The 24,232-nt window shown below is 36.6% G+C and overlaps 1 pseudogene; it reads left to right on the top strand.

The window, feature by feature from the left end:
• Nucleotides 1-10,196: 10,196 nt before the first annotated feature.
• LOC149569915 (vacuolar-sorting receptor 1 pseudogene) lies at nt 10,197-23,051 on the top strand (annotated as a pseudogene).
• Nucleotides 23,052-24,232: the final 1,181 nt, after the last annotated feature.

The following is a 24,232-nucleotide window of genomic DNA, read 5'->3' as shown; positions in this document are numbered from 1 at the left end:
ACACTAGTTCAGAGATCCTTTTAGAGAGAGTCACCACTCATGATTGTGACAAAGATTTAACATAAATCATACATGATAGATCTGAACTGGGATTTCACTTTGTAGAATTCTGCAAAACTTTTAAACACTTACAAGAGAGAAACCATTATTAAACAATTCTGACTCTGAAATTACAACAGCACTTTGAAAACAAGATCTGATTGAACTGATTGAAAATGAAACTTGAGAACAACACAATATACATTCAACCTCAAAGCTACTACTGTAAATGGATAAAACTTCACTGGGGTGCATGATTTGGAGTAAGAAAACTAGAAAAAACATCAGAGAACTTACTGCTGAAACTTTTTAATGCACTTTTCCTGCTATATTGAATCTCTTCTTTTCAAATTCTCAAGAATTTTCTTAAATCTGATTCAATACAGTCCCCAGCAGAGTTGCCATTTTGTTGGTGTTTGAAAATGCTTGAGGGTTTTCAATTATCCCCATGAGAATATGACATATCTAGGGGCAGCTAACTCCCATTCTCAACATATCATTTTAGACATAGGGCCAACTATAAGGCTTGACCCTTCTTCTACTTCAGGCTCTGCTAAACCTAGGCGGGTAGACGTTAGATTCAAATGATACCATACTAGTACAAAAACATATCCCTGAATCTATTAAGTAGATATTACCCTTATTTCTCCTAATGACTCATGAATATGACAGAGATCTACAATAGCTAAATGCAAAGCTATGAATGTCATAAGCTGAGTGAGGGTTAAACATTTAGGTCCTCCAACATGAAAGGGAAGGAACATTTGATTAATAATGTAGAATTCAGCAAAACCCCTAATATGCAGCAGCAAGAATTAAGTGACCCTGTAGCTGATCAATGCCTTAACCATTGGACAAATCCATGAATCAAATCCACACATATGGATATATGAGACATATTTGTATCTTCATATATATGATCTATCCATTCACCTTGTAAATAGACATCCATGTTCAATCTGAATCTCATTCTTACATGATATCCTTCTCAATAAACTTGCAACCCTGTTGATTCCCTGAAGCATTTGCATAACTCCTTGAGTCATAAGCAACAATGAAACAACATACAGCCTTAAGGGACTGCAACTATGACCTAAGCTCTTTGTTCAAATATCATAAAACATTGAAAATTCACTAAGACTGGAGACAAGAATTAGAATGAAACTAATGAAATTCCTCTGCCCTTTGTATTATTTCCTTGAAATTATACAGTCATATGCATGAAAATGAAAACATGGAAATACCTAATCGATTTGAACTATCTATATTAACCTTCTTAATGTTGTTCATACAAGAGACAATGTGCTGAAAGAATGGTGTCACAGTCATGGGAACACATCAAAAACTAGAACTAAGACCTGGTATCATAGTAGTGAGTGGTTTTTTCTCCAAAAAACTAGAACCCCTCTAATTAGAAAGAATGAGAAAGATATAGGTTGATGGAATTCCCAGATTGAATCTATAATCAACAAGTGTCCCTTAATAATTCTCCCTCAAGAAGTTGAAAATAAATTTTCTACCTTCTCTCCTTAACTGCTAGAATCAAATCTCCATCATTTGGTTTCCAAAAGAAACAAATATCTGAGATATCTGATTCACTATTATAACTGATTTTGATGCCAAATTGAATTCATGGTAAAAAGTGAAAAACCAGTTGAATATGGCCTTTAGAATGCTATATAATCTTTCCTAGCTTATTTTTACCACATTTAGGCTCCAAAAAGTCATCAAATCTGCCCTCTAACAAACTCTAATGACTAATGATCAAATTTTCCTAGTCTGTTGCCAATGCCTTGGATTTTACAAATTGACCTGTAACATGAACTAGTGAATACCTGTGCACAATCTGACTTCAGAAATGAAAAATTTGGATTCTCCTAGTTTTGATGGTATATAACATTGCATATTTTGTCTTCCAAAAACCCCTTAAAAGCCAATTTGAAAAATGCCCCCTAGATATTGATCCTTGGTCTGCGATTTTTAATTTAAAAAAATTAATTTTTTTCTAAAGTATCAACTTTTAGAAAATAACCCCTTTGAGTTTAAAATTCACATGCATCCCTTTTTTTAAAAAAAAGATTTAAAAATTTATATTTTTTAGTCAATCCTTTGCCCTCTTCCTTAACGGGCCCACTAGCTGCCACTCGGGCTGCCATGTGCTGGCCCTTGATTGGTTGGCATAAGTCACATATTCTCCAACCTAGACCCACGAGACACATCGCTCAACATGTGGCACCCTTTCATTCGTTCAACATCTGCCACCCTATCCACCTCATCATCCCAGTTCGTACCTACATGTCATTGCCACATCATCACCTAACCCAGGCCCACTGCCACTTGTCAAATTTTTGCATGCCCACATTTTCTAACTTCCTTGCATCTCTATTTTGTGGGCATGCACCCACCATTAGATCATGACACGTGTCATGATCTGGCACATCCTCTCAAACTACTCTTGATCTTTGCCAACTCATCACGCACTACGACCCACTGCCACATGTCAATCAGGGGCATTCCTACATTATTTAACTCGTGAGCATCTTAATCTTGTAGGTATGCCCCTATCGTTCAATGTAGCCATGTGTCAAAATATTATTCACTGCTGCCACATTAGCCCATGCATTGGTTCATTCAAAAATTTTCTTTGGTCAAATTTGGCTCACATAATTGGACCCCACATGCTGATGTCATTGGACCCCACACACTGCACATGGCTTCCTTGGCTTGTAAAAGCCAACGTCTTTTAGACATTTCAATGCATGTGTGTTTGAGCATTTAAAATGATAGAACTCTTCCCACATAAGAGATGTGGGATAAATGGTTCTTTAAAAACCTTTGTTCTCCTCATGGGTTTTGCACAAGCACTTCCATCTTATATGCTGACTCTCTCCTTTATGTCTGTTGCTTGTGTGTTGAATCATTCTTCATGTTTGATACCACCATAGACGTAGCTTAGAAGAGCCATACAAGCTTCAACAGATATGTCTTCCATGTTAATTACTGATGATTCCTTTTATCTATGTGAAGAACATCGCTCAACATACGGGAAAGACATTTTTAGTGCACCACTAGTTGCTTGCAGCTACATTGCTCCCTAGTTAGGCCATATGGAACATGCATCTGCACCATTCGTTGTAGCAACTTTCAGATCTAGAGACTCCATGTCAATGACCAATTGTCCATGAAAGCTACTATTTATAGGCCATACAAAGTCCTCATTTTTGTAGAGTAACTAATTATGGCCTGGTGAAGTCCAAGGCCACTGACTTCCTCCTACATTGAAGATGTGAAGCATAAATGTCATAATTGGTGGTTGTTCTATTCTTTGCATAGGGTCTCCTTTCCAAAAGCTTGTGTGATGCAATGTGTGACTAACTCTAACTTTGGTGGCTCCCCTTTACTTGGTGTGAATCTCCCTTTTTCATCTGTATGGAGTTGTGCTTTTAAGAACAATGACTTTGGACATTGGGCACGAGTGCTCCATTCAACTTGCAGTCTTCAACACATCTTCTCCTACGAATATCTTCTCTGCCCTTTGCATGGGACCTCCTCTATCTTTTTTGCAAGTTTTACTTCAATCTTTGTGTGGGTTTGTTGGGCTTGGTATTTTATTGGCAGCTACTCTATTTTACTAGCCTCCTTAGCTGTGGATTCCTCTTGGCTACCTCCTATTCTCCTTTGCACATGGAGTGTGTCTCTTAATGTGGCCTTTGATTTAAAGTTAAGATTCTTAAGCAGTAATGTATCCATCATGTTTCCCACAATATTTTACCCAAGCGTCTAATTCCTGTATGGATTTCCCCTTGCTTGACTTGAGTCTGTTGATGATGATGATATGCCTTTAGAATCCCCAAGATTTGATCTGCCTTGTTCATCTCACTCCCAAACTTCCTTAGCTTGATGATTCTGAACATCCCTATTGTGGATGCTTTGGGGTGCACTAAAAAATGAATTTCCATTATCATGACTGTTGGGGGTCTCTTCATCCAATCCTATACCATTGACAGTTATTCTATCTTCTCTTCTATTTCCATTGCTTGTTGCACTAGTATTTTGCCTTCGAATACTCAAATTTTTCCTCATGTAATCAACGCCATGTGTGTTCAGTAGTTCTAGGGGTTGTGTTGTATAAGATGCATCATGAATACTTGAGAGTAATATGTTCTAGTCCTTCTCATTAAATTGGTGACCTCCAACCTCTATTAAATGCACCAAAGTAGCACATGAAATAGAAGTCACTGCTTGGTCTGGCTTTTTAGCACAATCTAACAGCAGTCCCAGTAGGGAAGGTAGAAGAAATGAAACTTCCTTATAAAAGCTACTAAAGATAGCACAAAGCAATTGAAGGGAATGAATGCATGTGTCACGAAGCCAATGATCCCCTAAAGCAGACATATTGCCATCCTTTCCTGCATGCCTCACTTGATCAAATATTGGGAGCAAGACACAATGAAACACATTCTCCCAAAATGATGATGAAAACTTGTGACCCTTCTCCTTTAGCAAGTCAAATAGCACCTCAAGTGCACAATTTCTTACTTCGGTCCTAGGATCAGAAGTCAAATCTAACAAACTTGCTAGCATTGAAAACTAGTAATGTTTTGTTACATCAAAGTCACCATCAATCCCTATAACTTCAACAGGCTTCAAAGCCCCACTAGGATTAAGGCCCTCGACAATCATATCTTCACATATATGAAGTAGAGAAAGGCTCCTTCAAAATATCTTCAAGTCTCTAGAGTTAGATCAATTTGACGTAAATAGTCAGGCTCCAAAAGTAGGTCCAGCTAAAAAAAAAATTCATTTTCAAACACCTAAACTGTCAAACTGATCCATTAACCATCTGGTACTAATTCAAAACAAATTTGCACACTAAAAGAAAATTTGAAGCTCTCTTTATATCTTTCTGCAAATTGTCAATTTTGCATCAGGAGGTCCTTTGATCGGCTTTAAAAAATGAACCAAATAGATAACTAGGCTTTGAAACCTGGGATACTGATTCATTGCTCCACACTCTTGCATCCTGTTGAATCTTGTCTCATGATGAATTTGGGGTCAAAATATATTCAATGTCAAAGTTTCCTTCTCAAAATTACCTACAAGTAAACATGTCAGAAAACAACAAAATGCATTCGGATTTGGCTTTGAAAACTGGATAAATGAGCACATGGGGAAACAAAATTTGGGGAGTTGATCCTCTGTCATGAGGTGAATATAAATTTTCAATTTTGGCTCATGAAGAATAATAGGATGCAAATGGAGAGTGGTCAAAGTAGGCTACTTAAATTTTGCAAACTGGCAGCACTGACAGAAAACATTTTTTGCAAATGGAATTGACCTAGAAATATGTGCATATGGATTCATCATGACTTGCAAACTGACACACTTGGAGTATTTTCAAAGGAAAACATAGTGGTACAACCCATTCAACTTCACCTATCATGGATTCAGAGAGACAACATCACGAATAGGGCTTCTGACAAATCTACAAATGTTGACACCAGTAAAAAGTTATAAATTGCATTTGGAATCATGTTTGAAAACTAATCAAGCAGATCCATCATAAGCTAAAACTTGAAATATAACAAGTCTCTGATGTCTACAATGCAACACTAAAGAAATTTCAACATTTGGGTCAACTAGGTCAAATTTATAACTCGTCAAACAGGGCTTCCCAGAAATGTGTGCAATGTGCATCAACATGACAACATTAAAAGACCAGCTTTGAGGGACTCAAAACCTAGTCAAACGGATTCAAAATGACTCAAAATATGAAACATAGGCTCTTAGGTATGGACACTAGATATTCCCAAAGTGGCATACCATGAAACTTTTCTAGGTGCGATATATTCAGATGTAAACAGGGCCTTCTGTTGTTGTTTGACACTTAGGGTAAAAATGCAGATTTAACAATTGCTCAAAATAGGATCTTATAAAATAGCTCAGAATGGAAATTTAACTTCATGGAACACTTAGATAGGCTGAATGGAAGGTGCTAGAAGCATTAAATACCTCATAGGGCTCAAAGGTATAATCGGGTACAAATGCATTAAAAAGTGTTTATAGGGCTCAATTTCTCAAAATTGCTCAAAATTTGGGTTGCAATTTTGACTGCCAGCAGGGTTAATCAATTAAAAAGAGACCAAACACCAATTTGTAGATAAAAAACTAGGAACATTCACAATGAAACATACTTAGAAAATTATGAAGTAAAAACATGACAACAAGCTCCTCTAATGGCATTAACAATATCTTTTATTCTAGAGCAATATTGACCAATGTTTTCACCTTCTTGCATTCCTATGTCATCGAATTTCCTTCTTAGACTTTCAAATTTGGTTCTCAAAATTTTTTTATCTCCTCCATAAATTGTGTGTAAAGCATCCCACATCTTCTTTTCACTATCACAATCTTTGATGTTATCGAACTTAGAGTAACTTAGGGTAGAGGTAATCTCCAACATTACATAATTGTGTTCTTTCTTCTTTTTTAGATCATCAATAGTTAGGGCTCTAGCAAGATCAAAATGCTTAGTGGTGATGGTAGATTTTGCATGGTTTCCAAGACCTCCTAGGTGTGGCTTCATCAAACTTTGTCATGCAAGAAAATTTTCCTTGATCAGCTTGGGTACCTCTCTTTTAGACATCTCTGATCTTTTTCTTTTATTACTCTTAAAGTGATCCTCACAAGCATTATAGCTTTAATACCGATTGTTGGAACTCTTTAGAATAATTTAGAGGGGGAGTGAATTAGTCATCCAAGGTCCATATATAAATACAACATTCCAATTCTTAGTAGACCCATATCAATAAAACCTTTTCATGCATGCATCCATTACATCATACAATACTTAAACTTTGTAAGTTATTGTCCTAGATCAACACAACTTTGCAGAAATGTAAACATGAAACACCATAAAAACATTCACAAAATTTGACACAAGGATTTTATGTGGAAACACAATTTGAGAAAAATCACCTGTGACATGCTACTAATTCTCACACTTTTGAAGTGATGCCCTATGAAAGGCCAACCCTATTAAAGGTTATAATACACACTGTTAAATGTGACATGGTTAAAGGATTTCAATTACCCTATTAGGAGTTATCCTTGTTAGAGGATATTAGACCATTCCATTAGAATGTCACCTAGTTAAATGATTTACAAATGACTATTAGGCAAACCTTAATCCAAAGGATTTTATCTACACTAGTACAATTTGTTAGAAATTACAATGGAAAAGTAAACTATTTTTCCTTCTTTTTCTTTTTTGGGTGGGGGGGGGGGGGCGTAAATCAAAACTTTAAGCATAATAAATTCACCACAAATCCATCTCATAGTTTAGAAAGTAAACTGAAATAGTTAACTACACATTTTCATCCATAGCATGAAACAAATAACAAATGACACAATAAATTTGTTACCCAAAAACCCTCCAATGAGAAGGTAAAACTAGGGTGGGGATGACACCCAAAAATCTTCACTACTGGAGTTACAAAGTGTAGCTAATTAAGGTTACAAGAAGTTTGACCATAAACTATGATCTTCCTTGTGAGGGGTTTTCCCTGTTAAAGGCTTACAAAAATTGTAGGTCTCACCATGTTAAATAATTTCAACACCCTGCTAAAAGTGTCCCTTGTTAGAGGACTTAAACTTACAATAAAGCAAGAACTTGGTTAAGAGAATTAAGAAAGCCTATTAAAACTACTTTGTTAGGAGATTTACTATGTATCACCTATTAAAATGATTCAACGCCATGGACTTGTTGGTGTTTGAAAACGCTGGAGGGTTCTCAATTATCCCCATGAGAAGATGACAAGTCTAGGGGCAACTAACTCCCATTATCAACATATCATTTCAGACATAGGGCCAACTATAAGGCATGACCCTTCTTCTACTTCAAGGTCTGCTAAACCTAGGCAGGTATACCTATAGATTCTTTATATGGTACCAGTTATCAAAACATACACTGAATCTAGTATGAAGCAGATAAAACCCTTATTTCTCCTAGTAACTCATGAAATAAAATCAATCTATAGTAGCTAAATGCATATCTATGAATCTCATAAGCTAAGTGAGGGCATTCTATTATAGCTCTTCAACATGAAAGGGGAAAAGCATTTTATTATTGATGTTGAGTTTCAACAAATCTTCAAACATGCAACAATATAACAAGTGATCCTATAATTGATCAGTGCCTAATCCATTGGGCAATTCCATGAATTCAAAACATACATCTATGACATCAAGACAATATTACATATACCCAAACATTAGATCTATCTAATCACCTTGTGATTCAGACATCAATGTTCCTTCAGGTCTCATTCTCACAAAATATCCTTCTCAAATAACTAGTAACCTTGTTTAAACATATCAAGCACTTACTTGGCCCTTTGGTCCAACAGAAAAATACATCAAACATACAACCTGAAAGGGATGCAAATGGGTCTCAAATCTTTGTTCCAAAATGACATAAGACTTACAAATTTCTAAGAAAGGAGACAAGAACCATAACGAAACTAGTGAATTTGATGCTCATATGTATTCATTTTCTTTGAAAATATACATTCAGGTGCATGAAATCAAAATAGGAAACAACCCAACACCTCAGAACTATTTGTATTATCTTTACACTTGCTGTTCACATAAGAGAAAAATGCTAAAGAATGGTATCACAGTCAAGGAAACACATCAAAACTAGAACTAGAATATGGTCTCACAGTAATGTGCAAATTTTCTTCCCAGAACTGGAACCTACTTGTTTTTCAGTCACAAGAAACTGGAACCCCTAGAAAGAATGAAAGATAGAAAGATATAGCAAAGGAAAGAATCTTGGATCTGATCTTCAAGTGACAAGTGTCCATTTGAAATGCAATCCTCTGTAACTGAATAACTTCTTCCTTCCATCTCCCATTCTGATCTGATCTTGTTTCATCATTTCTATTATTGACTTGCAAAATATCTTTGTTGAAATGATGAAACCCTTTTGAGTCACCAAAATATTTGATCTACCTTATGAAATGCTAAAGGAATCAAACTTTAACTGATTTGAAATTAATTCAATTCAACCCCAACTACAATTTTATTGTCTTTTAACCATATTCAAGTCATTACTTTTCCAAAAATTAGAACTGAACTCTGATACCTAAAATCAGTTGCAAGATAGGAACCTGGAAGAAAACCTACCATAGCAGGAACTAGTGGCATTCTGTGCAAAATTTGACTCCAAAATCAAAAATTTTGTGTCGTTCTAATTATGATGGTATTTTGAAGTGCCCATTTTCAATACCAAAAGCCCCCAGAATCTTAATTTGAAAAAGTCTCCCTTTGCTATAAAACCTAGGTCTGCATCCTTGACATTTAAATTTTTTGAAAAATTTTAATGAGTCTAAAGTTTAAAACTTTAAAATATGACCCTTTTGAATTTAAAATTACTGACGTACCCAATTTTCTGAGAAAATAATAAAATATTATTATTTTTTACTCTTCAATATTTTCCTCATCCTTCCAATCTGGGGTCAACCCCAGGTTTGACCAACTGCCACATGTCAATTTTTTACTGCTAAATTGTTGCCAACAGGTGCCACATGTCATCCTTTGATTTTCCTAGAACTTACACTACCACGTCACCATTTGTTGGCCCGATGCCACGTGTCACAATTAGGCATTCCTGCATTTTTTATCGACCTTGTAACTTCTTTTTGCGGGCGTGTGCCCACCACCTAATTGTGCCACTTGTCATCATCGTGTTGCATCTAGATCTGAGCACGCTTCCATGTGTCATGATTATGCATTCCCACATTTTTTATTTGGCGTGCATCTTTGAAATGCCAATTTTCCTCTGCCGCATGATCTTGCCACGTGTCACTGTCTAAGCACATCTCAAAATTTGATGCCATGTCAATACGTGTGTATTTTCATTCAAAATATTGTTGACATCACCGCATAGCTATCATCCATCAGTGGGTCCCCTACATTATGACTTGTGGCTTACAAAAGCCCCATTCCTTTGGCATACCAATAGATATTGTAATAGGGGATTTAAACAAGTTTAAAACCCCTACACTCCCAATGTGGGAATAAAAGCATGAATGCTTTTCTCACATTTGTCGACTAACAACTTCACTAGAATGCTACCAAGTCATATCTCAAAAATGAGTGAGTTGAGAGTCCTGAATATCTCAGGTAATTCTTTCAGTGGCTCCATTCCATCTACTTTTTGGGGCAATTTAATGCTGCTAGAGATCTTGGATTTATCAAAAAATGATCTTTCAGGCGCCATTTCTACCACTTTTATGGCTCACTCCAATCTGACACAACTCTCTCTTTATAAAAATAACTTGTCTGGATGAATTTTGGAGAACATTGACTAGCTCACAAGGTTATCTATTTTGGATTTGGGTCACAATCAGCTTGAAGGCACAGTTCAATGCAATTGGAAATCTCACATATCTGAGACTTCTTCAATTAGAGGATAATCGGATTACAGGAAAGATACCTTCTCAAATCTGCAAGATGCCCCACTTGAGCAGCTTGATGCTATACTACAACGACTTCAATAATTGGTTGCCCTAGAGTTTGGGCACATATTCTAACTTCATTGTCTCTGATGTGTCTCAAAGGAGATTAGAAGGTCCCCTGCCAAAGAATTTATGCAGGGGAGGAGTGTTGTATGGATTTGTAGCCTCTCCCAACAATTTCAATGGTATTTTTCTTTTTTGAACCTGCAGTTTCTTTTATGTGGAGTTTCCTGCCTTTGGTAGCAGTTTCCACTTGCCTCACGTCTCCTTTTATGGTGCAAGCTTCTTTGAAATGTGCGAGAATCGACTTCATCTCTATGCGTAGTGGGTCACCTTTCAACAAGGCGTGATCTCCTTCTCATTACCTATGTCTTGGTCTTCAATTATGTTTGACTACCTTTTGCTTTATACATGCCATCCTCCACTCTTAAGAATGTGGATTTCTTTTTTAATGCGTGAGGATTCTCTTATTGCTGGTTGCTCTGTATCTATCAAAAATGTGGGTCTTTGAATACATTTTCCTTTTAAATGGATGGCTCATCCCTATTATTTGGTGGTCATGTGAGAGTTATTGCATGAACAAATAGCTTCCTTCATTTAGATTGCTAAGTGCCTCCAAGCTCCCTATTTTAACACTCTTCCACTCTTCCTTTGTTCCTTGCGTGTGAGGTTCTTTCAATTTTCTTTGATAGGCATTGGGCTTTCTCTAACCTTAAAGCCTTTGCTTCAACCTCAAGTTCAACTCCACTGCGTGCAATAAACAAGCAAGAAATGCTCATTTTAGTCTACAGAAACTCTTTATCTCCGGCAATTGTCTTCACAGCCGCCAATCCCATAATACTCACAATCATTGCCACCACTCCTCCATGCAATATTTGATATACATTTGTGATGGATGACTTGACTTTGAGTGTCAAAATGACAATTCCAGGTTGCACACAATCCACTATCAAATGATGGAGAAGTAAAGTGTGGTTGAAGGCGTAAGACTGAGTTTCAGGCGGAAGAAAAGTAGAGGAATGCATAGCTTCAAGCCATTTAACCATTACAGATTGAGAATGATCAACAGAGACAGAGGATAAGATCGATCTGATGGCCTCTCTTGTATATTGGCGAGACATGATTATGTCATTCTAAGACCCTTTGACATTTTGCTTTTTACTGCTATGTGGGATCTTTGAGCAACATGATTTTAAAATGATGTTGTTTATTGCCTTGCTCGTAATGACACAAGCAAAATCTCGAAGCTTCTCAAAGCTTGACATTTGAAATACAACTTGAAATACCTCTTCATTCCCTTTTTTGGAATATAGATATGTCGATAAAAAGATAGTGCACTCCAAGTTTCATATCTGACACCCCCTCAACCCGTGGTCTAGAGAAATTTTAGTCGGGCCCCAAAGTGGGTCTGACTAAAAAAAAAATTTGTTTTCGAACAACTGAGCTGGAAAATTGATCACCTAAACATCTGATACAGATTCAAATCAAATTTTATTGCTAAATAATCGATTTGAAACACATTTTACCACTTCTTATCGAACTATCAGTTTCATGTCAGGAGGTCCATTGATTGCCTTTAAAGATTGACCCGAACAACTGACCAAGCTCTGAAACTCAAGATCTCTATTCTCTTTGACATGTTCAATAGGCCTGCTAGATCTTGTTTCATGACAACATCAGGGTCAAAAGATATTGACCTCCAAAGTTGCCAACTTAAATTCACTTGCAGATAAACATGTTAGAAAACTAGAAAGTGCATTTTGAAATGGCTTAGAAAACTAGACAAACGGGTACATGAGTTAATGAAAACTAGGGAACTAGTAGATTGTCATGAGGATAGTATGATTATATGATATAGGCTCATGACGAATCGCAGGGAAAAATTGGCGAGGGCACAAAGTTGGCTACCTGGATTTGCAGGACAGAGGACATCAGCAAAATATCATTTTTTACGAATGAAATGACCTTGGAAAAGTGTGAAGACGGATTTTTCAAGGCTTAAAAATTGACACACTTATAGTATTTTCAAAGGACAACACAAGGGTACAATCCATTCAATCTTACCAGTCATGGGTTTCAAGATATGACATCATCAACAGGGCTTTCAACAAATCTACATCTTATAACATTAGTAAAAAGATAGAAATTGCTTTGGAATCGCATTTGGAAATTGATCAAACGGATTCATCATAAGCTGAAACTTGAAACTTAACAAGTCCCTGATGTCTAAAATGCAACGCAAAAATATTTTCATCATTTGGGTCAACTAGGTCAAAGTTATAGCATGTCAAATAGGGCTTCCCAGAAATGTGTGCAAAGTGCAAATGAATGAAAACAGTAATTGACCAACTTTGAGGGATTCAAAACCTAGTCAAACGAACTCAAAATGACTCAAAATATAAAACATAGGTTCTTAGGTATGGACACTAGACACTCCCAAAGTGGCAGGTCATGACACAATTTTGGGTGTGAGATATTCAAGTGCAAACACAGCCTTCTGTCACTATTTGACACTTAGGTGAAAATTGCAGATTTGACAATTGCTTAAAACAGGACTTTGCCAAACAACTCAGAATGATGTTTTAACTTCATGGAACAGGTAGACAGGCTAAATGTAGGGTGCTAGAAGCATTAAACACCTTTTGGGGCCCAAAAGTATAGTCGGGTACAACTAGGTACATATGCATTTATGAGGCTTGATTTGACTCAAAATTTTTGAGATGTGACAAAAAATGAACCATGCAATTTTTAGTCCCAACAGGACCTTCAATTAGCACTCTATTTCTAGATGTTAGATCTTCTATTTCCTAATGAATCATTGATCCTTCTGATCCAATATGTCTCTTCTATCCTCTCTCTACTTTCATCTATTCTCTCTAACTAATTTTGCAATTTATAACATTATCACAACCTCCATAGCCACCATGAATACTCTCTCTATACTTAGAATTTGTCTCTCTTACATTTCCTTTATCTTCATGTATATAATCTATGTAGTGTTTTCCTCCTTGAGTAAACATAGGTGGGATAGGATTAGGTAAGAATCAACAACTATTGTTGATTCATATTACTAATTAGAATATCCCTAAATTTGAATGGTTGAATGTACTGTTGGAATATTCAAATATGGAAAGAATACTTATGAGAGGGGAGGGGCAGGGGTGAATCAGAAGTATCACACTTTAACCAATAAAACTTTTAACTGAAAGTAAATTGCATGCACATAAACACATCAAATAAACATGAAACTAATACATGCATCAACAACACATAATACTGGAATTTGGTAACCTAGAAACCCTCCAAAAACAAGAAGGTAAAACTAGGGTGGGGATGATAGCCACAAAATTACTACAGCAATATTGTTCAACCACTTCTGATGGTCTGTCCTATTAAAGGCTTTACACTGTGTCAATAGTGACCTAGTTAAAGGATTTACAAACACTTTACATGAAGTGTCACCTTGTTAAAGGATTTAATAACCTTTTGATAAGGATCTACAAATAGCTATTAAGCCAACCTATCTACATAGGGTTTCCTTTATAATACAATTGTAAGAAAGTATTAGGTATTATAAACCTGATAGTTTGCAATCCTTGATTGCTGAATGTAGGCACTTGTTCTAGCTCTCTCTCTGATTTTGATCCCCTAAGATCTGATTTTTTTTTCGTCTCCTTTGCTTTGTTCTAATCAACTAAATATCAAATTCTTGCTCTTACCCTCTATGTCTCCTTTCACTGAATTCCACTATGTTTTCCCCTTAACACTTTTTTCTCCCTCTTTCATCCATCCTTTTTACAGTAAGACTTTTGTCTTCCTTAAAAAGAATTCAAAGACTTAGGGTTAGATATGGATCTACGATCCATATTGAATCTCAATTTCCTGCTCAATACTTGCCTTTTGCTGATTGGTTGCATGCCTTTCCAATTTTCCAATTGGCTGCATGCAGATTGCATAGGAAATGTGAAAGATTCGTTCTTATCTCTAGATCTTTTGAGTTTTTCCTTGTGTCGGCTACAAAAATGGTTTACATCATAGTTTGTGCAATTACAAACTCTTATGCTGATATTCTGAGTTACTCGGCTTGTAAAGCATTACTGATGCTCGACACTTGATATTACTTGGCACTTGATATTACTCGGCACTTGATATTACTCGACACTTGATATTACTCAACACTTGATATTACTCAGGACTTGATATCGCTCGGCACTTGATAAAACTAGATTGCTCAGCATATGACTGTGACTCGGCTCCTACCCTTTGCTTGGCATGTAAAGTGAAAAATGTTTAAGTGTATTTGACACTCAGCTGTCAAAATTATTCTTTAAACCAACAACTCCCCCTTTGACATGAGTGGCAAAAACACTTGACTAAGATCCTGTTATCTTGACATTATTTCATGCATCCTCTTATTTGCTTAAAAAATGTTAAGAACAAATAGCAATATACCTTATGACTCCCTATGAGTTGATTATGCTTTGTACACTCAATGACTTCTATCCTATTTCTACATTCTGACCAATATGTTATATCAAAATTTTTCAAAATTCTCTCCCTTTCATCATACTTATCATTTCATTCTATATCTCCTACTTCATTCTGTATCTCCTCCATACTTAATCTTTACTTAAATCCCCCATACTTAATCTCCCCCTTTTTTGACACTTATGTCAAGGGTTCGATAGGGAAATTCCATACTTGGCCAAAAATGTACTATTTACTTCAAGGAGTACCTTCAGAGCTGCATCCCAATTTACTAGTGCAATATCCAATGACTTATACTAGATGGCAATCTCTACTGCTAGGTGTACAAGTTCATTAGATGTAGAAAGATTGGGGTTTTTCTTGAGGACTATTTTTGCATTCATCTGCTCCTTATGAAATACTTCCAAATGAGGAGTTATTGAGGATTGAATTTGCATCAATTTGGCTTTGGTGGTTGCCTCCTCTGCTATTAAGATAGCTAACTCTCTTTGTGTGTGAAGTGATTGGGAAAAATGCTTCTCACTCTGAGCTAGATTTTTGGGGAGTTGCATGCTAGAAATCTTCAGATTTCTCTCCAAGATCAGTATTTTCTGGCTAGTGTCCTATGTGAATGTGGAAAAATCACACAACTTGTTATACAAGGAAAATATGTTTCCAAGCATAGTTTTGACTATTTCAATTTTCTTAGCCAGCTCCACTTGTGATAGTGCTATATCACTGGATATTTTCTTATTTACCTTGCCTTGAAACTTTCTTTCTAACCATTCCAGTAATTTGGCGTCTATATCCTGGTCTTCACTAGTCACCTGGTCAACTATATCAGATAGTTGCTCTATGATTGGCCTTGACTTATCTAGAGACTTTAAGCTGAAAGCTCCTATGAATATGTCTTTGATTTCATTCATGGTATGTTTGTGCTTGTTTTCTCTTCTTAGTGCTTCTTGTCTCCTTCTTCTATCCAATGCACTCTAAATTTCATTGATCTCCTCTTCAGTGAGAGTGCTGGATTCATAATGTGGAATCTTTATTTCTTCATCAAGCTTAGGAACTCCATAGTGAAGTTTCCTAACTGCCCTTGATGAGCTTGAGCTTGGTGTCCTAATTTGTAATGGTAACCTATCAATGCTCAGCTACTAAAGAGTCTATGTTGGAGTACCAAATTTGGGTAATGCAACCAATGTTTGTATTGCAGACTCATCCTTCTTACTTGTCTCATCTTTTTCTTTAGCTTGATTATCCTTTTGATGATCAATAGGTGGGGTTTAACTTATTGGTTGTTCAAATGTTTCTTTGGCTTCCCCTGCTGCTGTACTCGGCATCTGAAGTGTATCAGTGACTACACTTGGTTGAGGTGGTGGAGGAAGGAATAGAATACCAGTAGATTGTATGGTCGAAGGTGGTTCTTGTTTTTTCACCTTGACTGCCTTTGTTTTAGCTACTGGATTCTCCAATTCATCAACACTAACCAATATAGGACTTGAACACAATTTCTCTATTAGTGTTGATTGGTCAAAGATTTTTGCTAAATCCTTTGCAGTTAATGGATTGATGTTTGGACTAGAAGTGTTTGTAACATCCTTGATTTTGACAATCTCTGTAGGTGTGATGATGGCATGAGGAGGACTAGGAGGTGATAGTTGTGTTTCTTGCACACTTTGATCTTATTGCTCAGCTGTATCTTTCTCTTCCTATTTCTCCTCTGTATGTGCCTCTTCATCTTCCTTTTGTTCTTCAACCTTCTTCTCCACTTGTTCCTTTTCTTTTCCTTCTTCAACCTTCTTCTTTTTCCTAGCACTTGCCTCTACCTTATATTCTTCATTGTAAACATCTTCTATTTTCTTGTAAATTATCCTCCACAATCTTGTGGACTTTGTAACTACATTCTCAATTTTGTTCTACAAAACACTAAAAGCTCTATGTTTGGGAGTGAATCTATTGTTATGCCTCTTAACTACATTTGTTATTTGATCCTTAGTCAAATCAAGCAATAACCTAGCTAATGTTGATTCCCTTATCTCCCTTTCCATTTGCAAACAAAAATGCCATTTATCCTCTACAATTTTGTACAATTCCTTAGGCATTGATTCATCTAACTCTAGAGGTGTGTGCTTATAATCAGCCATCATAGCATACACTGATTCCTCTAATTTATTTTGTTCCTCCTTGGTGAGCTTAGAAAAATTTAGGTTCTTTAAACCTTTCAAATCATCATTTTTAAATTTTGAGCATCATTGATCAATGGCAGTCTGAGGTTTGTGACTTACCACTTGAAATTGGTTGTTGTCCTCTGACTCAGTCTTCTCTTCTTTTGTTTGAGGTTGGGCAACAAATTTTCTTTTCTTCTTTGGCTTTGCAGTAGTCTTCTTTGAAGCTTTCTTCTTCTCTTTTGCCTCCTCTTGGGCTTTTTGTGCTACAGCCCTTGTAGTAGGTCTCTTTGGTGCAGGAGTAGCTACTTGCTTTGCCTTGGGTTGAGGAGCAGGAGGAGTTATGGCCTTTCTTTTTGTGACCCTGGTTCTAACCTATGCTTCCTTGGCTTCTTCTTCCTTAGCATTTTCCTCTTTATCATCTCCTAACCCTTGAGTCAGACCTTGAGGTTCATCTCCCTCATCTTCAATATAGGCGGTAGAGATGCATTCTCTTGACCAACAGGATAGGAAAGAAATGAATTATCTCATTGAGAGATTACATCATGTTGAGAATGTTATTAAATCTGAAGTTGAAAGACAGTCATATCAATGTGAGTATGATGAAGCTAAGAGTCATTTTTCAAGTGATAATGAAATTGCTGATCCAATATATTATCAAGAGGTGTCATATGAAGCTGATGATGAGAGTTATCACTCAAGTCAAGAAGAGGATAGTGCTAGTGTGTGTCCGTCTTCATGTGAATCAGATGCTTATTGGGAAGAAGAGAACAATGATGGAAGCGAGTGTTCTTTTGCTAGTAAAGGTATGAATTCTTTTCTTAAATCTGAAAGTGAGTGTCTAGTTCAAAATTGTGTAAATCAGTTTGAGATTGAAAGTTATGAAGAAAATGTGTCTACACAATATGAAGACAAAGAGGTTATCCATAGAGACGTATTACCTAATTGTGTAGAAGAGTGTCTTGAGGATGAGTGCAGTGATGATCAGTACGTGATTGGTCCTAAGTTTAATGCATCAACACCTATTGGTAAGATAAATGATGATTTGCTTGCAAGACATTTGAATCACCTATATGGAGACAATGAAAGTAACTTTGATCTATTTTCTACATGCTTTGCTGACGGAGTTGATGTTGAGTCTTCATATAATTTTGATTTTTCTTCTTCATATGCTGAAAAGGTCCATGACAATGATGTTGGAAATGGTTTTAAAGTTTTCACTAATCCGTTATATGGTGAGGAGTTTGATGTTGATTAGCACATTACTTGTCCTAATGTCTACAAAGGCGCTTTGCATGGAGTTATCAATCCTCTTTTTGAAGAACACATGGAAGTTTCAGATTTAGCAGAGAATAAGTTTGATGATGATACTTTATCTTACTGCTATAAGAGATCAGAATGTTCTTCTTCCGAGTTTGATAGTGAAACTAATGATTATGTTGCATCTGAGGAGGTAAATGACAAGGTGTTTAATGAGACGGTTATTGAAAATCTACCTATACCTTATTATGATTTTCATGATGAACTCTCTGATGTGAAGACTAATTTGTTTGCTGATTGTGAAGAACCATTTGAAGGTTATGGATTAGCTTCAGATTCTGACATTGATGATATATGTGAGTACAAGTTAGAGTGCTCATTTGAATATCATCTGGTTATGCATAAGGATACACATTTTCAATGTATGTGTGATCCCTTTCCCCAAGTTGAATATGAAGCCTTCATATTCAAAATTGATAGCATGTATGAGTCATTAAATGAGGAGAGTTTTCAGTTTCAGTTTGATATGTTCAAGCATGCTGATCAAAACTTTCATAGTGAGTAAGAGAATGAAGCAAGTTTTTATATGCATTATGGAAGTAAGAGTGCTGATTTTGTTTTGCCAAGTGATTTGTTATACTATGATAATATGATTGGTGAAACTAATAAGAGAAGAAAATTCAGTTTACCTCATGAAAGTTCAGATGAGAATCATGTTTATGACAGAGGTAAACAATTTTGTTGAAGTTCGGTGGCCCGGGGCCATCATGTGTACATAGTCTTGGTAGTTGTAGTTGTTTCCTTGCTTTCAATAAGCTGTTCGAGAAGAGTTTTGAAGTTTTTGGGAATGGTCTGCTTCCTCCAGAAATCTGAATCCTTTCCATGCCCGCAAGGGGCATGCATCCCCAGACAGAGCCACTGTTGGGACTGAAAATCGCATGCTTCATTTTTAGTCACATTTTAAAAATTTTGGAAAATCATGTCCTAAAGTGCCTTTTATGCATGTGGTCAGTTGGTAGCTTGAGGCCTAGATGGTGTTTGAGTGGCTTAACACCTTTCATTTGACATATTAATATGATCCACAATGTTATTTTGCCATCCCGAATCATTCTGTGAAGTCCCATTTTGAGCTAGTTTCAAAATTTGCAATTCTACCAAGTGTCAAATAGCGATCAGAGGCCCAGTTTGCATCTGAATATCTTTTACCCAGGACTGTGTCATGACTAGTCACTTTGGAGATGTTTAGTGTCCATAATAGAGAACCTATGTTTCAATTTTCAAGTCATTTCAAATCTGTTTGACTAGGTTTTGCACCCCGCAAAGTTGGTCATTTACTGTTTTGTGCATTTAACTAGTTGTTCACAATTCTGGGAAGCCCTGTTCAACCAATCATATCTTTGACCCAGTTGACCCAAATGAAAAAATTCTTTTTGCATTGTGTTCTAGGGGTAAGACACTTCATATGTTCCAATTTTGAGATCATGTCGAATCCATTTGATCAGTTTGCTAACATGATCAAAAACCCAGTTTGCATTGTTTTGTTACGGCTAAGGTATCCAGATTGATCCGTACCCCTGTTCGGCATGTTATAACTTTGATCTTGTGATTGGCTAGCTGAAATGGATTGTACCATTGTGTTGTGTCCTAAAAATTCTTGAAGCATGCCAATTCTTAAGTCATGATGAATCCATTTGCATACTTTCTTATGTCCGTACATTTGCCAAAAATCACTTTTTGACACATTTACCAGTTAAAATTTCCAAGTGCCTGTTTTCGAAAATTCGCCAAATGTGCCTTGTGATTCTTCATGAGCCCAAAACATGGAATTATATCCTCTTCATGGCAAAGAACTTATATCCTAGTTTTCAAAACCCCAAGTGATCAATAACCCAGTTTATAATTCCGAACCCGAGCCCAGTTTATGTTTTTTAACATTGTTTGCTTGCAGAATAATTGAAGTATGGATGTTCGGCAATTAAAATCTTTTGACTGGAGATTCGTCATGGGCTAAAAATTTGTAGCATGGTAAAATTGCTATTTTGCTTTGAAAGTCTGGAATGCTCAGAATGCTGGGGCAGCAGTTGTCCTTGTGGCTGATGACAAGGATGAATCTTTGATAACTATGGATTTGCCTGGTGAAGGTGGTTCAGCTTATGAACAGAATATCACTATTCCCTCTACACTCATTGAGAAGAATTTAGGTGACAAACTGAAAGATGCTGATCAGAACTTTCATAGTGAGTAAGAGAATGAAGCAAGTTTTTATATGCATTATGGAAGTAAGAGTGCTGATTTTGTTTTGCCAAGTGATTTGTTATACGATGATAATATGATTGGTGAAACTAATAGGAGAAGAAAATTCAGTTTACCTCATGAAAGTTCAGATGAGAATCATGTTTATGACAGAGGTAAACAATTTTGCTGAAGTTCGGTGGCCCGGGGCCATCATGTGTACATAGTCTTGGTAGTTGTAGTTGTTTCCTTGCTTTCAATAAGCTGTTCGAGAAGAGTTTTGAAGTTTTTGGGAATGGTCTGCTTCCTCCAGAGATCTGAATCCTTGCCATGCCCGCAAGGGGCATGCATCCCCAGACAGAGCCACTGTTGGGACTGAAAATTGCATGATTCATTTTTAGTCACATTTTGAAAATTTTGGAAAATCATGTCCTAAAGTGCCTTTTATGCATGTGGTCAGTTGGTAGCTTGAGGCCTAGATTGTGTTTGAGTGGCTTAACACCTTTCATTTGACATATTCATATGATCCACAATGTTATTTTGCCATCCCGAATCATTCTGTGAAGTCCCATTTTGAGCTAGTTTCAAAATTTACAATTCTACCAAGTGTCAAATAGCGATCAGAGGCCCAGTTTGCATCAGAATATCTTTTACCCAGGACTGTGTCATGACTAGTCACTTTGGAGATGTTTAGTGTCCATAATAGAGAACCTATGTTTCAATTTTCAAGTCATTTCAAATCTGTTTGACTAGGTTTTGCACCCCGCAAAGTTGGTCATTTACTATTTTGTGCATTTAACTAGTTGTTCACAATTCTGGGAAGCCCTATTCGACCAATCATATCTTTGACCCAGTTGACCCAAATGAAAAAATTCTTTTTGCATTGTGTTCTAGGGGTAAGACACTTCATATGTTCCAATTTTGAGATCATGTCGAATCCATTTGATCAGTTTGCTAACATGATCAAAAACCCAGTTTGCATTGTTTTGTTACGGCTAAGGTATCCAGATTGATTCGTACCCCTGTTTGGCATGTTATAACTTTGATCTTGTGATTGGCTAGCCTAAATGGATTGTACCATTGTTTTGTGTCCTAAAAATTCTTGAAGCATGCCAGTTCTTAAGTCATGATGAATCCATTTGCATACTTTCTTATGTCCGTACATTTGCCAAAAATCACTTTTTGACACATTTACCAGTTAAAATTTCCAAGTGCCTGTTTTCGAAAATTCGCCAAATGTGCCTTGTGATTCTTCATGAGCCCAAAACATGGAATTATATCCTCTTCATGGCAAAGAACTTATATCCTAGTTTTCAAAACCCCAAGTGATCAATAACCCAGTTTATAATTCTGAACCCGAGCCCAGTTTATGTTTTTTAACATTGTTTGCTTGCAGAATAATTGAAGTATGGATGTTCGGCAATTAAAATCTTTTGACTGGAGATTCGTCATGGGCTAAAAATTTGCAGCATGGTAAAATTGCTATTTTTCTTTGAAACTCTGGAATGCTCAGAATGCTGGGGCAGCGGCTGTCCTTGTGGCTTATGACAAGGATGAATCTTTGATAACTATGGATTTGCCTGGTGAAGGTGGTTCAGCTTATGAACAGAATATCACTATTCGCTCTACACTCATTGAGAAGAATTTAGGTGACAAACTGAAAGATGCTATTAGTAAGAGGAATATGGTCAATATTAATTTGGACTGGAGAGAGTCTGTTCCACACACAGATGAACGTGTGGAGTATGAGTTGTGGACAAATAGCAATGATGAATGTGGATTGAAGTGTGATATGCAGATGGAGTTTTTAAAGAATTTCAAAGGAGCTGCTCAAATTCTTGAGAAAAATGGGTACACACAATTTACTCCTCACTATATCACTTGGTACTGCCCTCAAGCCTTTGTAGTGAGCAAGCAATGCAAAGCTCAATGCATTAATAACGGAAGATACTGTGCACCTGATCCAGAACAAGACTTCAATCAGGGGTATGATGGGAAAGATGTGGTGACTGAAAATCTGAGACAACTGTGTGTTTTTACTGTTGCTAAAGAGGATAGCAGACCATGGGTTTGGTGGGACTACGTTACTGATTTCCACATCAGGTGTCCAATGAAGGACAAAAAATATAACAAAGAATGTGCAGACACTGTCATCAAATCTCTAGGTCTAGACAGGAAGAAGGTAGAAAAGTGCATGGGGGATCCCATTGCCGATACTGAAAACTCTATTTTGAAAGCTGAGCAAGATAAACAGGTTGGACATGGATCTCGTGGTGATGTCACAATATTACCCACTCTTATTATTAATGACATACAATACAGAGGAAAACTTGACAAAGGAGCTGTAGGTTCCAATAAATTTTAAAAGAACAAGGAGCCGATTCCAACCACAGTCAAACACAAGGCGATGAGCAGTAAAAAACAATTATCCCACATTGATAAAACGTGGGTATGTTTTATGTATTTAAATACCCAAACACACTTAATAAGATGTGAATTGAGGCAGGAGCCTTTTGAAGGCACGAGCTCGAGGGGAGGGGCCCACGGTGGACTACCAGTTGGTGCGCAAATGGAAATATTTTGAACGAGCATGCAATAATGATGAGTTGGCGCCCAAAACTTGGATGCAAGGAGATGACGACACGTGTCCAAATCGGAGGGTCGTCGCTAACTCGCCAAGCAAAAGATGCGTGAGAATTAACATAGCGAGTTAGCGAGAAGACGACACGTGGCACCGGTCAAACCAAGATTGACCACAGATTCAAAGAGTCAGGAAAATTTGTAGAGTTAATAATAATAATATTTTTATTATTATTTTTTGTTAAAAATGCCCACGTCAAGTTTTAAAATCAAATGGGACATTTTCTAAAGTATATACTTCAGAATTTTTCAAATTTTATAAAAAATCAAATGGCAGACATAACTTTCAGTCAGAGGAGTCATTTTCAAAATGATTTTTTTGAGGTTTCCTGGAGGCAAAATAGGCGATGTTATATATCGTCGGAATCGGGAGAAGACGAACTTTTCGATTCTGGAGTCGGCTTTTGCACAGGTATCATTCAGTTTGAGCTACACGAGATTTTCTATCAGGTATCTAAAGTGCAACCATATTCATACCAGGAAGTTCAGATTTGTTTTTTGTCAAGATAATGACTTGGATATCAGTAGAAGGCAATGGAAATGCAGTTAGGGTCAAATTTGTTCTGATTTACTCAGTAAAAACTCATTTTCACTGGCTTTTTCATGGGGCAATCAGATATTTTGGCAAGTAAAGGGTTTTCATCATTAGGCAAGGATATTTTGCAAGTTTGTTACAAATTAATGATGAAACAAAATCAGATCAGGTGGGATGAAAGAAGAAAGAGGTTTTTTAGTTACAGAGGATTGGATTTCAAGTGGACACCTGGCAATTGCATATCAGATCCGGGAATTCATTTCTTGCTATATCTTTTTATCTTTCATGGTTTTAGGGGTTCCAGTTTTGGCATGGAGAAACCATTCTTCAGCATTTCTTCTTGTATTGAACAACATATTTAAGTTTTATGC

Source organism: Cupressus sempervirens, chromosome 3, assembly GCF_028749045.1.
Source record: "Cupressus sempervirens isolate cs-2001-9-10 chromosome 3, ASM2874904v1, whole genome shotgun sequence".
Taxonomy (NCBI): domain Eukaryota; kingdom Viridiplantae; phylum Streptophyta; class Pinopsida; order Cupressales; family Cupressaceae; genus Cupressus; species Cupressus sempervirens.
The sequence above is the reverse complement of the archived record's forward strand: the minus strand, read 5'-3'. Positions and strand labels throughout refer to the sequence as shown.